The following is a 15,712-nucleotide window of genomic DNA, read 5'->3' as shown; positions in this document are numbered from 1 at the left end:
GATACACAGCTCAAATAAGAGATACGGTGTCTTCTCTAATAAGTCATTATTAGGGTTCTTCCCTTAAGCACAGTTTCTCCTCTGTGAAATAGTGATGATAATCTACTTGATGGGACTTTTGGGAGGAAAGTGCTTTGGAAGCCTTGAAGGGCCATAAAAATGGGACTTGTGATGTGATTCTATGAAAATATGCTGGCTATTCAGAATGGCCAGCCCTGACGATGGGGGTCTTATGATATTGTGCCAATTCACTTGGACCCTGGGTGGAGGAAAGAAAAAACTGCCAAGAGTCGTGCTTTGATTTTGAGGAAAGATGACCTTCGACGTGACTGGAACAGTAACTTTTCCATTTCCATCAGTAAGAGCTCAAACCTGAACTTCTATCTGGGAAAAATCCCAAGGGGAATATCATACAACCAAGTCAACATCAGAGGGTTGGAAAGAGAAGAAAATAGATCTCCCTTCTCCTTTTAGGTTTGTCAAGCACTTTCCATTGATGATCTCACCTGATCTTGGCAACAACCCTATAAGATAGGTACTAAGGGTATCATCATTCCCATTTAACAGGTGAGGAAACTGAGTCTCGGAGAAGTTAATGATTTGCCCATGGTTATAGCAGCTAGTTAGTGGCAGAGGAAGGGTTAGAATCCAGATATCTTATGGCTGTAAGTGTAACATTCTTGCCCTTAACACTGTAGATGGTGGCGGTGGTGTTGGTGAAGGTGAAGAGGATGCTGGCGATTGGTGTAATGATAGTGGAAATGATAACGGTTAAGGTGGCTGCGATGGTAGTGGTGACGTTGAAGACAGTGGTGATGGGTCTATTAATGCTGATGTCGATACTATAGTAGTGTCGGTGACAGTGATCGTGAGGATGGGATGTTTTATCTAGGGTAGAGTTCAAAAGGGCTGGTGGAAGAGAAATAAAAAAAATTCTACTTGACTTAATGAGATTGGAGATTTCTCTTGGGGTAACATGTTCCTATTCCATGGAGATAATCAGGTCCAAGTTACACCAAGTTTTTATACGGGCCTATAAAGAGCTGGCAAACTGTGCCCTCATTAGCAACAATGGTAAGCAGCTGCCATGAGAGGTACAGGACAAGAATTGACATTTTTAACTATTAAAAGTTAACAATTTTAACCAATTAACAATTAAGCCTCTACTGTGCCCTGGGCCCAAGTGCTGGTCACTGGAGATCATGTGAAGCTTCATACACATTGGAGAATAGAGTCTGGGGAAGGCAACGTCTGTCCAGAATGTTATAGGCATGGTAGATTTGCTCACCCCTTTCAAGAACAACGGTGGGGTTTAGTTGGCCATGGTTCCAGAACTGGAGATGGGGTGGGATGACAAAGAGCCAGAGGGGAGTAGAGAGTGAAGAGACCCATGGCTGAGAGCTGCCTGAAATGACAGGCTAGGGGAGTGAGTTACCAGTTAGCACAGTGGGTCTAGAACAGAGGTTCTGGAGGAGAGAGAAGCAGTGTTTTAGTAGAAGAGACTGATAACCTTCGAAACCATCTAGTCTAATCCTCTCAGTTTACAGAGAAGGAAACTGAGGACCACAGAGGGCAAGTTACCTGCCCAAGGTCACACATCTGTAGGTAGCTTGGCTTTGATTTGAACCCACCCTGGAAGGTCTTCTGCCTTTCAAGTCTCTGGCTGGGTTGGGATCAGGGCCTAAGACATTGGACCAGATTGGGTTCAAAGTGTTCAACTTTTCCCAACTCCCACTTCATCTAACCCAAACTCCTTTCATTTCTAGAGCTGTTTACCGCCCCCGCCTTTTTCTTTAGGAAGTGAGAAACTGAGGCACAGGATGGCCCAGATCCCTCTGTAGTAAGGAAGGAGATTTCAGAAAGACCTCCTGGATTCCCTTGTTTGCATCTCTTTAGTGTGTATATGCAATGTATAGCTCTGAGGGGTGTGGGTGTGGAGGGGTCAGCTGGAGATCTGGGTATGGTTCCTAACTCTGCCACCAACATGCTATTTGGTCTTAAGCAAGATATTCCTCATTTCAGTTTCCCCATCTATAACATGAGGCATTTGGACTGGATGGTTGTTAAGGTTTCTCCCAGCTCTGACATTCTATGTTCTTCCAGCTCTTAACATTGGAGACTTCTTTCGGGAGCCTTCCCTAATGAATTCCACACTCTGGTTATCCTACTTTGTCACAGCCCCCCCTGGGTAATTATGGATTAATTTCCCCTGATTTGAACTGGTTTTTGCCTTGCCGATTGAGTGTTTATGAAAGCATCTGTCTTTGTGTTAGGTTTGTCTGCCAGGGGCTTCCTAGAACTGGGATCATGACTTTCAGAGAATTTCAGGTTTAGAAGGGACCTGAGTAGTCATATACCTGAAAGAGAATCCTTTGTCATCAAAGGTGGTGGGGAGGGGGACCAAGAGAGGCCTTCACCAGTCGGAGCAGTGGTAAAGATGCTCTTTGAGACAGAGGGGGTCTGTCTCTCCAATCTGGTCCAGACAAATCTCATACATCCTTCCCAAAGCCAGAGGAGAGATGTGTTGGTGATGATAGGGTATTTGAGAATCAACTTTGATGTGACTGAGCCTATCCAGGGCCATCATTTGAGAGGATCTGGGGAGAACCTCTATGCTTCAAATCCTTATAATAGCTAGGAGTCTGCTCCCTATCCTTGAGAGGACCCAAGGGTCTGGAGAGGAGCCTAGTAAAAGGAAAGAACTAGAGAAGAAAGGGGTGGAGAGATAGGGAGTGGTGGGAAAGAAAGAGAAGAAAGAAGGGAGGAGAGGAGAGAAAAGAGCAAGAAGAGAGGAGAGAAGACGGAAGAGAAGGACAGGAAGAGCATGGGGCGCGCTGAGGTGGAATTGTCTCAGGGCTACTTTGCAAGCCTGTCATGGAGACCCAGCCTTCTTCCTCCCAGGCCCCAGGTCCCAGACCCCAGACCCTGGGTGCTTGTCCCAAGCGGCCACATCAAAGCTGATTCCAGCCCCACATCTCCCCCACCTCCTGGGCACTATGGGTGTGAGGTTTTTCAGGGGTGGGGTTTGGAGAGGAGGGGCAGGGAGTCCAGGAAGGGACTACAGACCCCCAGCCCAAGGCCCCCCCATCACCCATTGTTGTCTCTTTTATATGGTTATTCCCCTCCTGTCTCAACTACCTGTGAACTGGCCCTAATCCCGCCCCATTTCCTCCCTTTGGGGGGTCAGTGGCTATAAACTTTCCTCAGGGGGGATTTAAGGATTTGGAGTTTGTAAGGACCTTAGAAATCATCTGATCCAACCTCCTCACTTTACATATAGGGAAAATGAGGCCCCAAGAGGGTGGGTGAGTGACTTACCCAAGGTCATATAGATATAAGAACCATAACTGGGCCCCCAAGTCCAGTGCTCCTTCCATCGGGCACAAGATCACTTTTCTGGTGACCTGTTCTGGGGCTCCAGTCTGGGACTGGGGGTGGGGCTGGGGGTGGGGAGGGAAGCATTTGATTTTCCAGACTTTTGGAAATGGCTTGTGAAATGGGTTTCTTCCTCCTCACTCCCCACCTTGTCTTCCCTTTTCCTACCCCACACCCAAAGTTGGGAGGAAGTCCAGGACTCTGGGCAGGGGTCTGAGGAGTCTCCTCTCTTCTCTCTCCTGACCCACTCCAGTAAAGGAAACCAAGGTGGTGGGGTAGAGGCGCTGTTCTTTTGGTTTCCCAGGTAGGTAGTTGCCTGGTGGGTGTGAGTTGTCCAAGGTCATCCTTGCAGAAGTAGGGTGGCACAGAGGGCAGGATGCTGGATTTGGAGTCAGGGGACCCGGGTTTGAATCCAGCCTGCCACTGATTACTTGTGTGACCTCGGGCAAGCTGCTTTCCTCTGGGCCTCAGTTTTCTCATCTGTGAAATATAAGGGGGTGGAACAAGATGACCTCTAAAGGCTCTTCCAGCTCAAGACCTTTAAGCCTGTGAAACCCAGGCCCTCTGACTTCAAATCCAATACCATGATTGGAGGATGCCCAGATAGGGAAAGGGAAGGGGAAAAATGCATGCCTAGCATCTCAGATTCTCAGAATTCATCTCAGAACTGGAAGGAGCATCACAGACTTTCAGACCACTTCCTACCTGACAGGCTGAACCCTTTCAGGGACAGGAAACTTACTACCAGATGAGGCCCCTCATTCCATTTGCTGTTGGGAAGTTTTTCCTTCTGTGCTTCTAAGATCTGGCTTTCTTCCACGTCCATTGATTCCTGCTAGTTCTGACCTCTGGAGCAGAGCAGAACAAGTCGACCATCTCTACTCTAGATGAACTTTTCAAATACGTGGAGAGAGCCACCATAGTACTTCCCTGCATTGACCACTTCTGTCCCTAGCATGGCCCCCACTAGGCATATTCATCGCTGGGATGTTCTCCTCCTCATCTCCTCCTCTTGGCTTCATTTCATGCTCAGCTCAAATCTCACCTTTTACAGGAAGCCTTTTCTGATTCTCCTTAATGCTAGCACCTTCCCTCTCTTGATCGTTTTCAACCTCTCTACTTTATTGCTTGTTTGCATGTGGTCCCCCCTATTAGACCATGAACTCCCTGAGGGAAGGAACTGTTTTTTACCTTTCTTTGTATCCCCCTCATCTAGTACAATTCCTGGCACACAGTAGGTGCTTAATAAATATTTGTTGAATGACTCTGCCTTTCCCCAACATCCCTTCTCCAATCTCCCTTCTGCAGGCTAGATTTCCTCACTTCCTTTAATTGAACATAGAATGACTTCTAGATTAAAAACCAATTTTAGATTAGAGTTGGGAGGTCTGCTAGGACGTTCGGCCATCTCTTGTTCTCTTTCTACCCACAGCGTGCAGACATGCACACACACACACACACACACACACACACACAGAGATTGTGAGCAGAGTATTTGGACCATCATCAAAAGGAACTTGCCTTTGGAAAAGAACCAACCTCTAGTCAAAACCTGACTTCTCTTTTCTTGATAGCACCTTGAAAAGGGGGTCCAGCATTCACTCTTGACAGTATGCTCCAATGGAGATCAATTGCAATAAAATAAATACTTGGATGCTAAATTGGGAGTCAAGAGACCGTTCTAGCTTCAGACTTGCCCTGAGTCATGGATGTCAAGTGCCTCTTTCAGAGTCTAGGGTTTGCTTCTCTGTAAAATAAATGAGAGGGGAGGGCTCAGACTAGATCTCTAAGGTTCCTTCCAGTGCTAACATTCTAGGTCCTTAGGTCTCTCCCAGTCTGACATCATTCTGTGTTCTGAGGTCTCTCCCAGTGTGACATCATTCTATGTTCTCAGGTCTTTCCCAGTCTGACATCGTTCTATGTTCTCAGATCTTTCCCAGTCTGACATTCTATGTTCTCAGGTCTCTCCCAAACTGACATTTTATGTTCTCAGGATTTTACCAGTCTGGTATCATTCTATGTTCTCAGACCTTCCCCAGTCCTGACATCATTCTGTGTTCTCAGGCCTTTCCCAGTCTGATGTCATTCTATGTTCTCAGGTCTCTCCCAGTCTGACATTATTCTATGTTCTCAGGCTTTTACCAGTCTGGCATCAATCTATGTTTTCAGGCCTTTTCCAGTCTGACATCATTCTATGTTCTCAGGCTTTTCCCAGTCTGACATCATTCTGTGTTCTGAGGTCTCTCCCAGTCTGACATCATTCTATGTTCTCAGGTCTTTCCCAGTCTGACATCATTCTATGTTCTCAGGTCTTTCCCAGTCTGACATCGTTCTATGTTCTCAGATCTTTCCCAGTCTGACATTCTATGTTCTCAGGTCTCTCCCAGACTCACATTTTATGTTCTCAGGATTTTACCAGTCTGGTATCATTCTATGTTCTCAGGCCTTTCCCAGTCCTGACATCATTCTGTGTTCTCAGGCCTTTCCCAGTCTGATGTCATTCTATGTTCTCAGGCCTTTCCCAGTCTGACATAATTCTATGTTCTCAGGCCTTTCCCAATCTGACATCATTCTATGTTCTCAGGCTGTTCCCAGTCCTGGCATTCTATGTTCTCAGGTATTTCCCAGTCCTGACATCACTCTCTGTTCTTAGGCCTTTCCCAGTCTGACATTCTATGTTCTCAGGCCTTTCCGCCCACCCTGACGTCATTCTATGTTCTCAGGCCTTTCCCAGTTCTGGCATTCTATGTTCTCAGGCCTTTCCCAGTCCTGACATCATTCTATGTTCTCAGGACTTTTCCAGTCTGGCATCATTCTATGTTCTCAGGCCTTTCTCAGTCCTGACATTCTATGTTCTCAGGCCTTTCCCAGTCTGACATCATTCTATGTTCTCAGGCCTTTTCCAGTCTGACATCATTCTATGTTCTCAGGCCTTTCCCAGTCTGACATCATTCTATGTTCTCAGGCCTTTCCCAGTACTGACATTCTATATTCTCAGGCCTTTTCCAGTCTGACATCATTCTATGTTCTCAGGTCTTTCCCAGCTTTGACATTCTATGTTTTCCAGCTCTGATATTCTTATCACCTCCTATCACCATAAGAGATTTTTACCCTCTGGGTCAGTCCTCTGTAGAGTAGATAGACAATGGTTCTTGCCACTGCAGCTCCTCCATCTGCTCACTTCATGTCTGGGAAGAGGTAATTACAGCCTCAGTGCTATTTTCTTTTCTTTCTAATAAAGGTCACAGCACCCTGGTCCTTAGCCAACAGTTAGTAGCATCCAGCAATTACGAGTCCCATATAGCCTTGGCTCTTCATATCTACTTAAAAGGAGAGATTTGGGAAAGATGATGTGTCTTCTTTCCTTTAACCTTTTCCCATTGCCTGGTGGAGTACACTGCTCATGTGGGTCAAGGGTCAAGAGTGGTAGTAGAGGCTGACATGAGTCTCATTCCATGGGCAGCTCTGATTGTTGTTCAATTTTTCCACAGTTTCCCCTTTTGGGAATATGGCCCAACCGATCTCTTTCTATTTTCTACCATTCAAGTTGTTCTCTTTCTTGGCCTCCCTCTTCCCCAGACGCTTCCTGTTGGAAACATTTGCCTGCCTTTGCTGTAGTGGAAGCAAATCCTTATTGATTGCTTTGGTATTTGATTTGGGGTTAATACCAATAATTCTTTATGTGCCATTATCTCCTCTCCCCACTCCCCCTCCACTAGTTGGTACCTAAGCCAGTGTGGCATCTCCTAAGAACCTTTCATCTGAGGATCTCCTAGTGCCTGACCTGGCAGGTGTTAATTAGGCTGGCTCCTTCAAGGTGCCCTGAGTCAGAGATCAATATCCAAGCTGCCATTTATAGAGCAGGCAAGGCGAAAGACTTGCAACTGACTGGATAGACCAAAGTCAATGGGTACATCCAGAGACAGGCAGGAGACTCTCCTCCTCACTCTACAAAGACCTCAGTTTCCATGGAAAATGATAGAGTTGAACTAGATAACCATCAAACCCTGACATTCTGTGTTTTCTGTATTAAGGCCCCTTCTAGTTTTAACAAGTTATATTCCTAAAGTCTTTTCTAGTTCTGATGTCCCGTTTCAAGGTTCCTTCCAGCTCTGTCATTCTATTCTATAAAGACCCTTCCAGTTCTGCCATTATAGGTTTTATGTTCTGTTGTTTCAGTCATGTCTGACTCTTCATGACCCCATTTGGGGTTTTCTTGACAAAGTCACTGGACTGGTTTGCCATTTCCTTCTCCATCTTATTTTACAGATGCGGAAGCTGAGGCAAACAGGGTGAAGTGACTTGCCCAGGACCACACAGCTAGTAAGTGTTTGAAGCCAGATTTGAATTCAAGAGATGAGTCTTCCTGATTCCAAACCCAGCACTCTATCCACTCTTGGCACCTAGCTGCCCTGTTCTATGTTCTAAGGGATATCATATTCAGGTCAAGTCAAGTCAACAGGCTTCTATTAAACACTTACAGTGTGCCAGGTGCTACTGGTGATACAAAGAAAGGCAAAAACAGGTCCTGCCCTTGAAGATGCCACAGTCTAATGAAGGAGACAACATACAAACAACTGTGTGCATATAAGATATCTACAGGGTGATTGGGAAGCTGAGCCAGCTGGAGAGTTCTCAGTCCATCTCTGCAGGTTTTTCCAGTGCTCCACAGACAGACTGGCCACATTCATGCTCACCACCTAGATTCCTAGATTGTTAGAGCTGGAAGAAACCCGGAAATCATCCGGTCCTACCCCCTTATTTTATAGATTGAGGAAACTGATGACACTCAGATCTATGATGATTTTCATCTTTGATCTCTTCCCTGAATTCCAGGTCTCCTGCCAACTGCCTGGAGACATTTCTACCTAGATGTTCCACTGGCACCTCAAACTCAACATGTCCAAAGCAGAACTCACTGTCTTACGTGCCTAAAACGGACCCTCTTCTCTTGTTTCCTATTTCTGTTGACCAAACAACCATCTTCCTTAGTCACTCTGGCTAGCAACCTCAGAATTACCATTGGCTTTTCCCTCTCCCTCACCCTCCACAGCCTATAAGGTACCAAATCTTGTGCATCCTTCTTCCACAAGATCTCTAAAATCTATTTCCTTCTCTCCACGTAAGGCAGTCAGCATTGGGGTTCAGGTTATCTTTATCCACGACTTCTTAATCTGGAGTCCATAAATAGATTGTGGGGGAGGGGGCCTATAAACTTGGATGGAAAAAATGGATCTTTATTTTCCCTAAACTCTAACTGAAATTGAGCATTTCCTTTAGTTACATTTTTCAAAAGGAACATTACTCTATAAAGATAATATTTTTAAAGTGCTTACCATAAGCATATAGTAGGTGCTTAATAAATTCTTTTTTTTTGAGGGGGGAAGGCAGGGCAATTGGGGTTAAGTGACTTGCCCAAGGTCACACAGCTAGTAAATGTGTCAAGTGTCTGAGGCCGGATTTGAACTCAGGTCCTCCTGACTCCAGGGCCGGTGCTCTATTCACTATATCACCTAGCCGCCCCTGCTTAATAAATTCTTGTTCCCTTTCTCCCTCCCCAGGGAAGTGACGGATTAATGTGCAGAATGAGACATGCATTTTTGGATGTGGCCAGTATGGGAATTTGTTGTACTTGACTATGGTTATTTGTTAGAAATGATTTTTGCCCACCTTCTTTGCCCGTCCCCCACCCCGACACACACACATACACTTGGGGAGGGGGAAGGGGGAAAAGAGAAAAAAAATGCTTGAAAATTAAAAAAATAAAATTTAGTTTAAAAGCATTCTGAGAAGGGGTCCCAGGGTTTCACCACTCTGCCAGAGAGAGGGGTCCTTGACACAGACAAAAAGATGAAGAATCCTGGTCCTTATTTTTCACTAGGACTGTTGCAATAATCTCCTAAATGGTCTCCTTGCTTTGGGCATCTCTCCAGTCCAGTCCCTGCCCACACAAGGATCTCTCTAAAGCACAGAGATGCCCATGTCCACGCTCCCATAAAAAGTTACAATATCAACAACAGCTTCAAGACCTTGCCTTGCCTCTAGGATAAAACACCAAGTTTTTAGCCCAACGTTCCAGGCCCTCCTCACCCTGGTGCACGCTGAACATTTCCCAACCTCATCTCACCTTATTTGGTGTCTTCCCAATCCCACTCCATCTTCCAGATTGTTGGCCGTTTCCTTCACTCAATCTGTCATGCATTTGTAGCATCTGTCCCTCGTGCTGGAAATCCATTCATAGGGTGTTTCTATAGCACTTTATTGCAAATATCATCTCATTTTATCTTCATCTCAGTTCCAGGAGATAGATGCTATTTTTTGCCTCCTAGTACAGATGAGGAAACCAAAGCAGAAAGAGGTTACATGACTTGTGTAAGATCACATAGCTAGTAAGGGTTTGTAAGGTCACATTTGAACTCAGGTCTTCCTGATGGCAAGTCCAATGCTATTCATTCATTGCACCACCTAGAAGTTTGTGAAAATAAAGATGTACTTATTTTTTCTTATCCAAAATCACAGGCCTCCTGAAATCTTTCCGTATTGGAAGTCCATAGACCCCAGACCAAGAACAGAGGAGCACATTGAAGCCCAGAGGGAGAAGAAACTTTCCTAATGTTACACAGGGACCGATTTGGCAGAAGGAGAGTGTTTAGAAGCTCCCTTTCTTAGACCTTTATACCCCTCCCTCCTCTGCCTCTTCCTTCAACACCAAACTCTCCTTCTAGAACAATCCTCTACCCAGTAACACACCCCAGGAAATTCATGAATCTAGAATTCAAATTTTTCTCTTTGGTTCTCTACTTTTTGGGGGGAGTGTGGAGGCGGTCAAGGAAGCAGGTGGAAATAACGGCAGCAGAACTTCTCTGTGGGAGCAAGAAACTGGAAACAAAGTGGGCGCCCATTGATGGAGGACGGGCTGAACCAACCACATCATGTGAACGTGATGGAATCTTATCATGCCACGAGAAAAGACAAATATGAAGAATTCCAGGAAACCTGAGAGGCCTTATGTGAACGGATGATGAACCAAGTAAACAAAGCCACAAATGACCACAACAATGTAAAGAAAACCACTGTGAAAGACATTAGGCTGTAAAACACTGATCAGTGAGTGCAGTGACCCATCCTGGCTTCAGAGGACTGATGGTGCAGCTTGCCTCCTTCTTCTTGGTACAGAGAGCACTTACATAGCACCTTAAGGTTTGCAAGCCAATTTTATATGTGTGTGTGTGTGTGTGCATGTATATGTATATGTGTATATACATGTATGTATACATAGACACACACGTGCATTCATGTGCATATACACATCTGTATGCACACATCTGTATATGTACATATGTATATACATATACACGCGTGTGTATACATACACACATACATACATGCACATATACGTACGATTTTATTCTATCTTCACCACAGCCCTGTTATGTAGGTGCTATTATTTTGCAGAGGAGAAAACTGAGGACAAGTGCCTTAGGAAGTTTCTGAGAAAAGATTTGAACTCAGGGCCTTTCTGTTCCAAGGCTAACACTGTCAATTCCACCACTTTGCTGGATTTGGTAGATTATGAAAACATGAGAAGGCATACATTTATCAGACATGGAAACTTGTCTAACTGTGCTTCTTTGTTACGAGGTACAGCTCTATTGGTAGGAGAGTCATTAGGAAGATATTGAAAGAGAGAGCATAAGTAAATAAAACATATAGAAAAAAGTTGATTTGGATTTGAATTCCAGCTTTGGTATTTTCTAACAGTGTTACTCTGGACGAACCATTTCCCTGGTTTGAGACTCAGTTTCCTTATTGGAAAATAATCATGCCCTACTCACTTCACAGGGTCATTGGGAGGAAAGTACTTTATAATCTTTAAAATGCTAGGGAAATGGAAGCTGTTACCATTACGGGTAGGAGTAGAGTATGAGGACCTCTGCCTAGCTTGATGAGAAGTGGACCAGATTGTGAAGGCATTGAAGGCCAAGGTTAAGGAGCTGGGATTTTATCCTGGACCTGGAGTCAGGAAGACCTGAGTTCAAATCCAGCTTCAGACACTAGCTATGTGATTCTGGGCAAGTCACATAGCCCTGCTTGCCTTGGTTTCCTCATCTGTAAAATAAGCTGGAGAAGGAAACCACTCCAGTATCTTTGCCAAGAAAACTCCAAATGGGGTCACAACAAGTTGGACATGACTGAAATGAGTGAACAGCAACAACAACAAATCATAGGGATAATAATAGCATCTACCTCCAGTGGTTGTTGTGAGGATAAATGAAATAATATTTGCAAACTTTGCAAGCCTTCAAGTACTATATAAACCCTAGTTATTAACCATTAATAACTATTATTAATGATTAACTCTTGGTTATTACTTATTAGCTATTGTGTTTATTATTATTAGTTGAGGAGAAGGCAGATGAGACAAAAGCTGAGTTATAGGATCATGGGTCTGGTTGGACCAGCCAACCTCTAGGGCCTGTGCCAGCTCCAACAACCTGTATTCTAAGGGCCCCTATGATTCCACTTTCATTTGGGACACAGTGAGTTTGAAAGGTCTATGGGATGGACAGGGGCACAGATGAACGGGGGAGTCACGGAGCTGGTGAGGTATAGGTCTGGAGCTTTTGGGGGAAGCCCCAGAGGGAAGCTCAGCTGTGTGGAGTTGCTCATGCCTGCCTTGCCCTGTCCTATTAGATAGCACTGCATCCTCTGTCCTCTCTACTCAGCCTGCATCAAGGCCTCTAGAGACACTCAAAGGACCCAACATGTCAGAGGTCACACGCTGTGTGTGAAGTGTTTTCAAACACTGCACGTGCGTATCACCATGCATCATGTATGTATACGCATATGTGTATATTGTAATGTATCATGCAGATACATGCGTGAATCTATGTTTAGATAAGAACACGTGTTTATCTGTATAGGCATCCCACATATGTATATGTATACATGTGCATGAATACAAAGACATGACTAATGCAAATGTGCATGTATGTGTGTAGAGATGTATGTGTATGTACATAGTGTGTGTATGCCTCCCCTGGTCGTTATCCCTCTTTCTACGTGCAGGAGCCAACACTCAACATCAACATGGTGGTCAACAGAGCTGATGAAATTGTAGGCTTCGTTGATGGAGGCAGTGTTTGTGTGCAGGAGGTCACAGATGCTCCCTTTGTCCTCTGGCTTGGCCAGACCACACCCAGGGCATTGGGCTCGGTTGTGGGCGCCATATTCTAGGCAGGCCACTGCCAAACTGGAGGACTAAAAGATGGTGACCAGTTTAGAGAGGGCACTGAAGCCCATCCTCCATGAGAATTAGGTGAATGAACTGGGGATGTCCAACCTGAAGAAAAGACAACTTGGGGGTGGGGATAAGAGCTGTCTTCAAATGTCTGAAGGGGTCTCATGTGGAACAGGAATTAGACTTGCTCTGGTTGTCTCCAGAGGGCAGACGTTTCCCGATTAGACACTAGACACAACCTTACCCCTCTGACAGGTTTAGGGCTGGATATGGCCAGGGCTCGAGGTCAAGTGAGGGCAGACTTAGACAGGGCAAGGCTCAGGGATGGCTGGACCCAAATGTCAGGAACGGTCAGGACCAGGGATCTTCGGTGGCCTACTCTAGGCCTAGACCTCATACTTACTGCCCCATTCATCACATTTGGAGGGAGGAATGAACAATGTAGAAGTCTATCCTAGGAGCTGCAACTTCCTTCATGATGAAGTAAGGGTCTTTGTATCAAATGATTTAAAACTAGAAGGGACCTGAGAGAACTGGTCCTATCCTCTCATTTTACAGATGGGAAAACTGAGGCCCCTAAGAGGGGAAAGGATACAATTGAGAACTGGCTCTGATTAAGAAAATGGTGTATGAGAATGGGATTTTGATTTCTGGACCATGGCTTAAGATGTAGGAATGAAGGACTTCTTGCCTGGAGATGGAATGTACCTAACAAGAACAGGTAACAATGTGATTCGCTTGGAGTTTTGCAAATCTAAACAAAGGGGCTTTTAAATAATAAGGAAGGGGGACAGAGAAAACAGCCTCAGTATATCCATCAAGCTAGATACCACAGGGAATAGTTATAATGCAGGAAGATCAAGCAGCTTTGGAAATGCTCAGAAATCCGTAAGAGACAAAATATAAGAAAGAAGCCAGCAGTGAAGTGAGTGGCCTCTGATACACAAAGTATGGCCAATTAGCAAGGGGGCGAATCTGGGGTCACAGGACTGAAAGTTGGCTCCCTGGAATAGGGCTCCACAGGCAGATGCCTTACTCAAAATAAAAAGGACGGGTGTGTGTGTGTGTGTGTGTGTGTGTGTGTGTGTGTGTGTATGAGGAGGGGTAAAGGCAAAAGCCATGTCATGGTAATTACATGATAATATGACATTACTTTTCATGTTATATTGTTACGTTTATTATATTGTTGCACCATATAGATAACATGTTATACTATATCGTATTATTTCATATTGTATCGAATTGTTTCATATCATATTTGTAGAATTATAAAGCTATTTGGAATATCCAGAGGAAGGAGACCAGGTTAGTGTAAGAGCTACACTGTAGATTTTGTGCCACATTTGGTTGGGGTCCGTTTAACCTGGAAAAGAGAAGCCGCAGGGGTCATGTGTTGCTTCTCTTCAAGTATTTGAAGAACTGTCCCAGGGAAGAGGGGTTGGACTTGTCCTCCTTGGTCCCAGAGGACAATGAGAAGTAAGTCATGGGTGGAAGTTGCCAAGAGGCATCTTTAGGCTTGAAGGAAGGGAGGGAGGGAAGAAGAAAAGAAAGAAGGAAGAAAAGAAGGAAGAAGAAAAGAAGGATAAAAAGAAAGGAAGGAAGAAAAAAAGAAGGAAGGAAGGAATGGGGAGGTAGGGAGGGAAGGAAGGAAGGGGAAGAGACGAAGGAAAGAAGGAAGGAAGGAGGGACAGAAGGAATGAAGGAAGGGCTTCCTAACAAATAGAACTGCCCAGAAGAGCAACGGGCTGAATGTGAGCTCCTCCCCATGATAGTCTTCAAGCCAAGGCTAGAGAACCACTTGGCATGTTGCCTGGGCAGGGGCAAGGGGTGAGGTGGGAGAGGAAATGCAGATTCTTATTCTATTATGGGCTGTAGTAGAGTAGGGATGGGGAACCTTCGGCCTTGAGGCCACATGTGGCCCTCTAGGTCTTCAGTCAAAGGGGCCCCCAGGTTCCCCACCCCTGTTAACTAGAGCAAGGTCTTTTAACCTTTTTTTGTGTCACAGGCCCCTTTGGCAGTCTGGTGAAACCCTTGGATCCCTTCCAGAATAATGTTTTAAAATGCATAGAATAAAATACACAGGATTGATTACAAAGGAAGCCAATTATTTTGAAATAAAGATATAATTTTTTCCCAACCAAGTTCATGGACCCCCTGAAATCTCTCCATGAACCCTTTGCGGGGAGGGATGTCCATGGGCCCAGATTAAAAATCCTTGGACTAGGTGGTCATATATGTACTTTCCAACTGTGAAATCTGGAGATTCTGTTAATGAAGAGTACTGGGGAGGAAGTTGAAGACAAGCAGATTTTTGTATTGAAATAAGAAAACATTTAAAAAAACAACCTGAACCAATTAGAACTGTCTAAAAAAGGACTGGTATTAAGTTACCCATTACTGGAAGTTTTCAAATAGAGGGTGAATGAGTGCTCTTTAGGGTTATGACAGAAGGACTTTCCAATAAGATATAGGTTGGATCAAGGCTGCTCTGAGCTCTCGGATTCTGTGATTCCACAATGTGGGCGCATTTTATGTCTGTATCTGTATGTGTGTGTACTCATGCCTGTGCCTGAGTTTGTACATGGGCAATTGTATGGGATGATGAAAAGTTCACATAGACCATCTCCATCTTCTCTGGCAATCCTTCATCTCCCAGAAATCTGGTGCAAGAGAGGGCTTTGGAAGGAGGTGGGGGAGGCTGCTCAAATTTCTCCGAGGATCGCCAGCCCACTGAGTCTTCTGGGCAGGCACCCAGAGATGGTGGAGGAAAACACTTCCCAATTATACCCTTGGCTTTCCACAGAGCCTTCCTCCAACCTGCCTCCATCACCCCCATCTCACCCCTTTTAGGTTATGGACAGTATCCCAGAGGCTGCTCCTGTGTGAATGGTGGCTTGTCTGTGAGTGCGGAGGAATGGGCTTACATTTGGGTCAGTCAGCAAACATGTAAGCATTCACTATGTATCTTCGAGGTGCTGTGCAAAGCACCGGCAATACAAAGAGAGGCAAAGAACACACTCCCTGTGCATGTGTGCGTGTGTGCGTGCGTGCGTGCGTGCGTGCGTGTGTGTGTGTGTGTGTGTGTGTGTGTGAACA

The sequence above is a fragment of the Trichosurus vulpecula genome, chromosome 9 (assembly GCF_011100635.1).
Source record: "Trichosurus vulpecula isolate mTriVul1 chromosome 9, mTriVul1.pri, whole genome shotgun sequence".
NCBI classification, from domain to species: Eukaryota; Metazoa; Chordata; class Mammalia; order Diprotodontia; family Phalangeridae; genus Trichosurus; species Trichosurus vulpecula.
The sequence above is the reverse complement of the archived record's forward strand: the minus strand, read 5'-3'. Positions refer to the sequence as shown.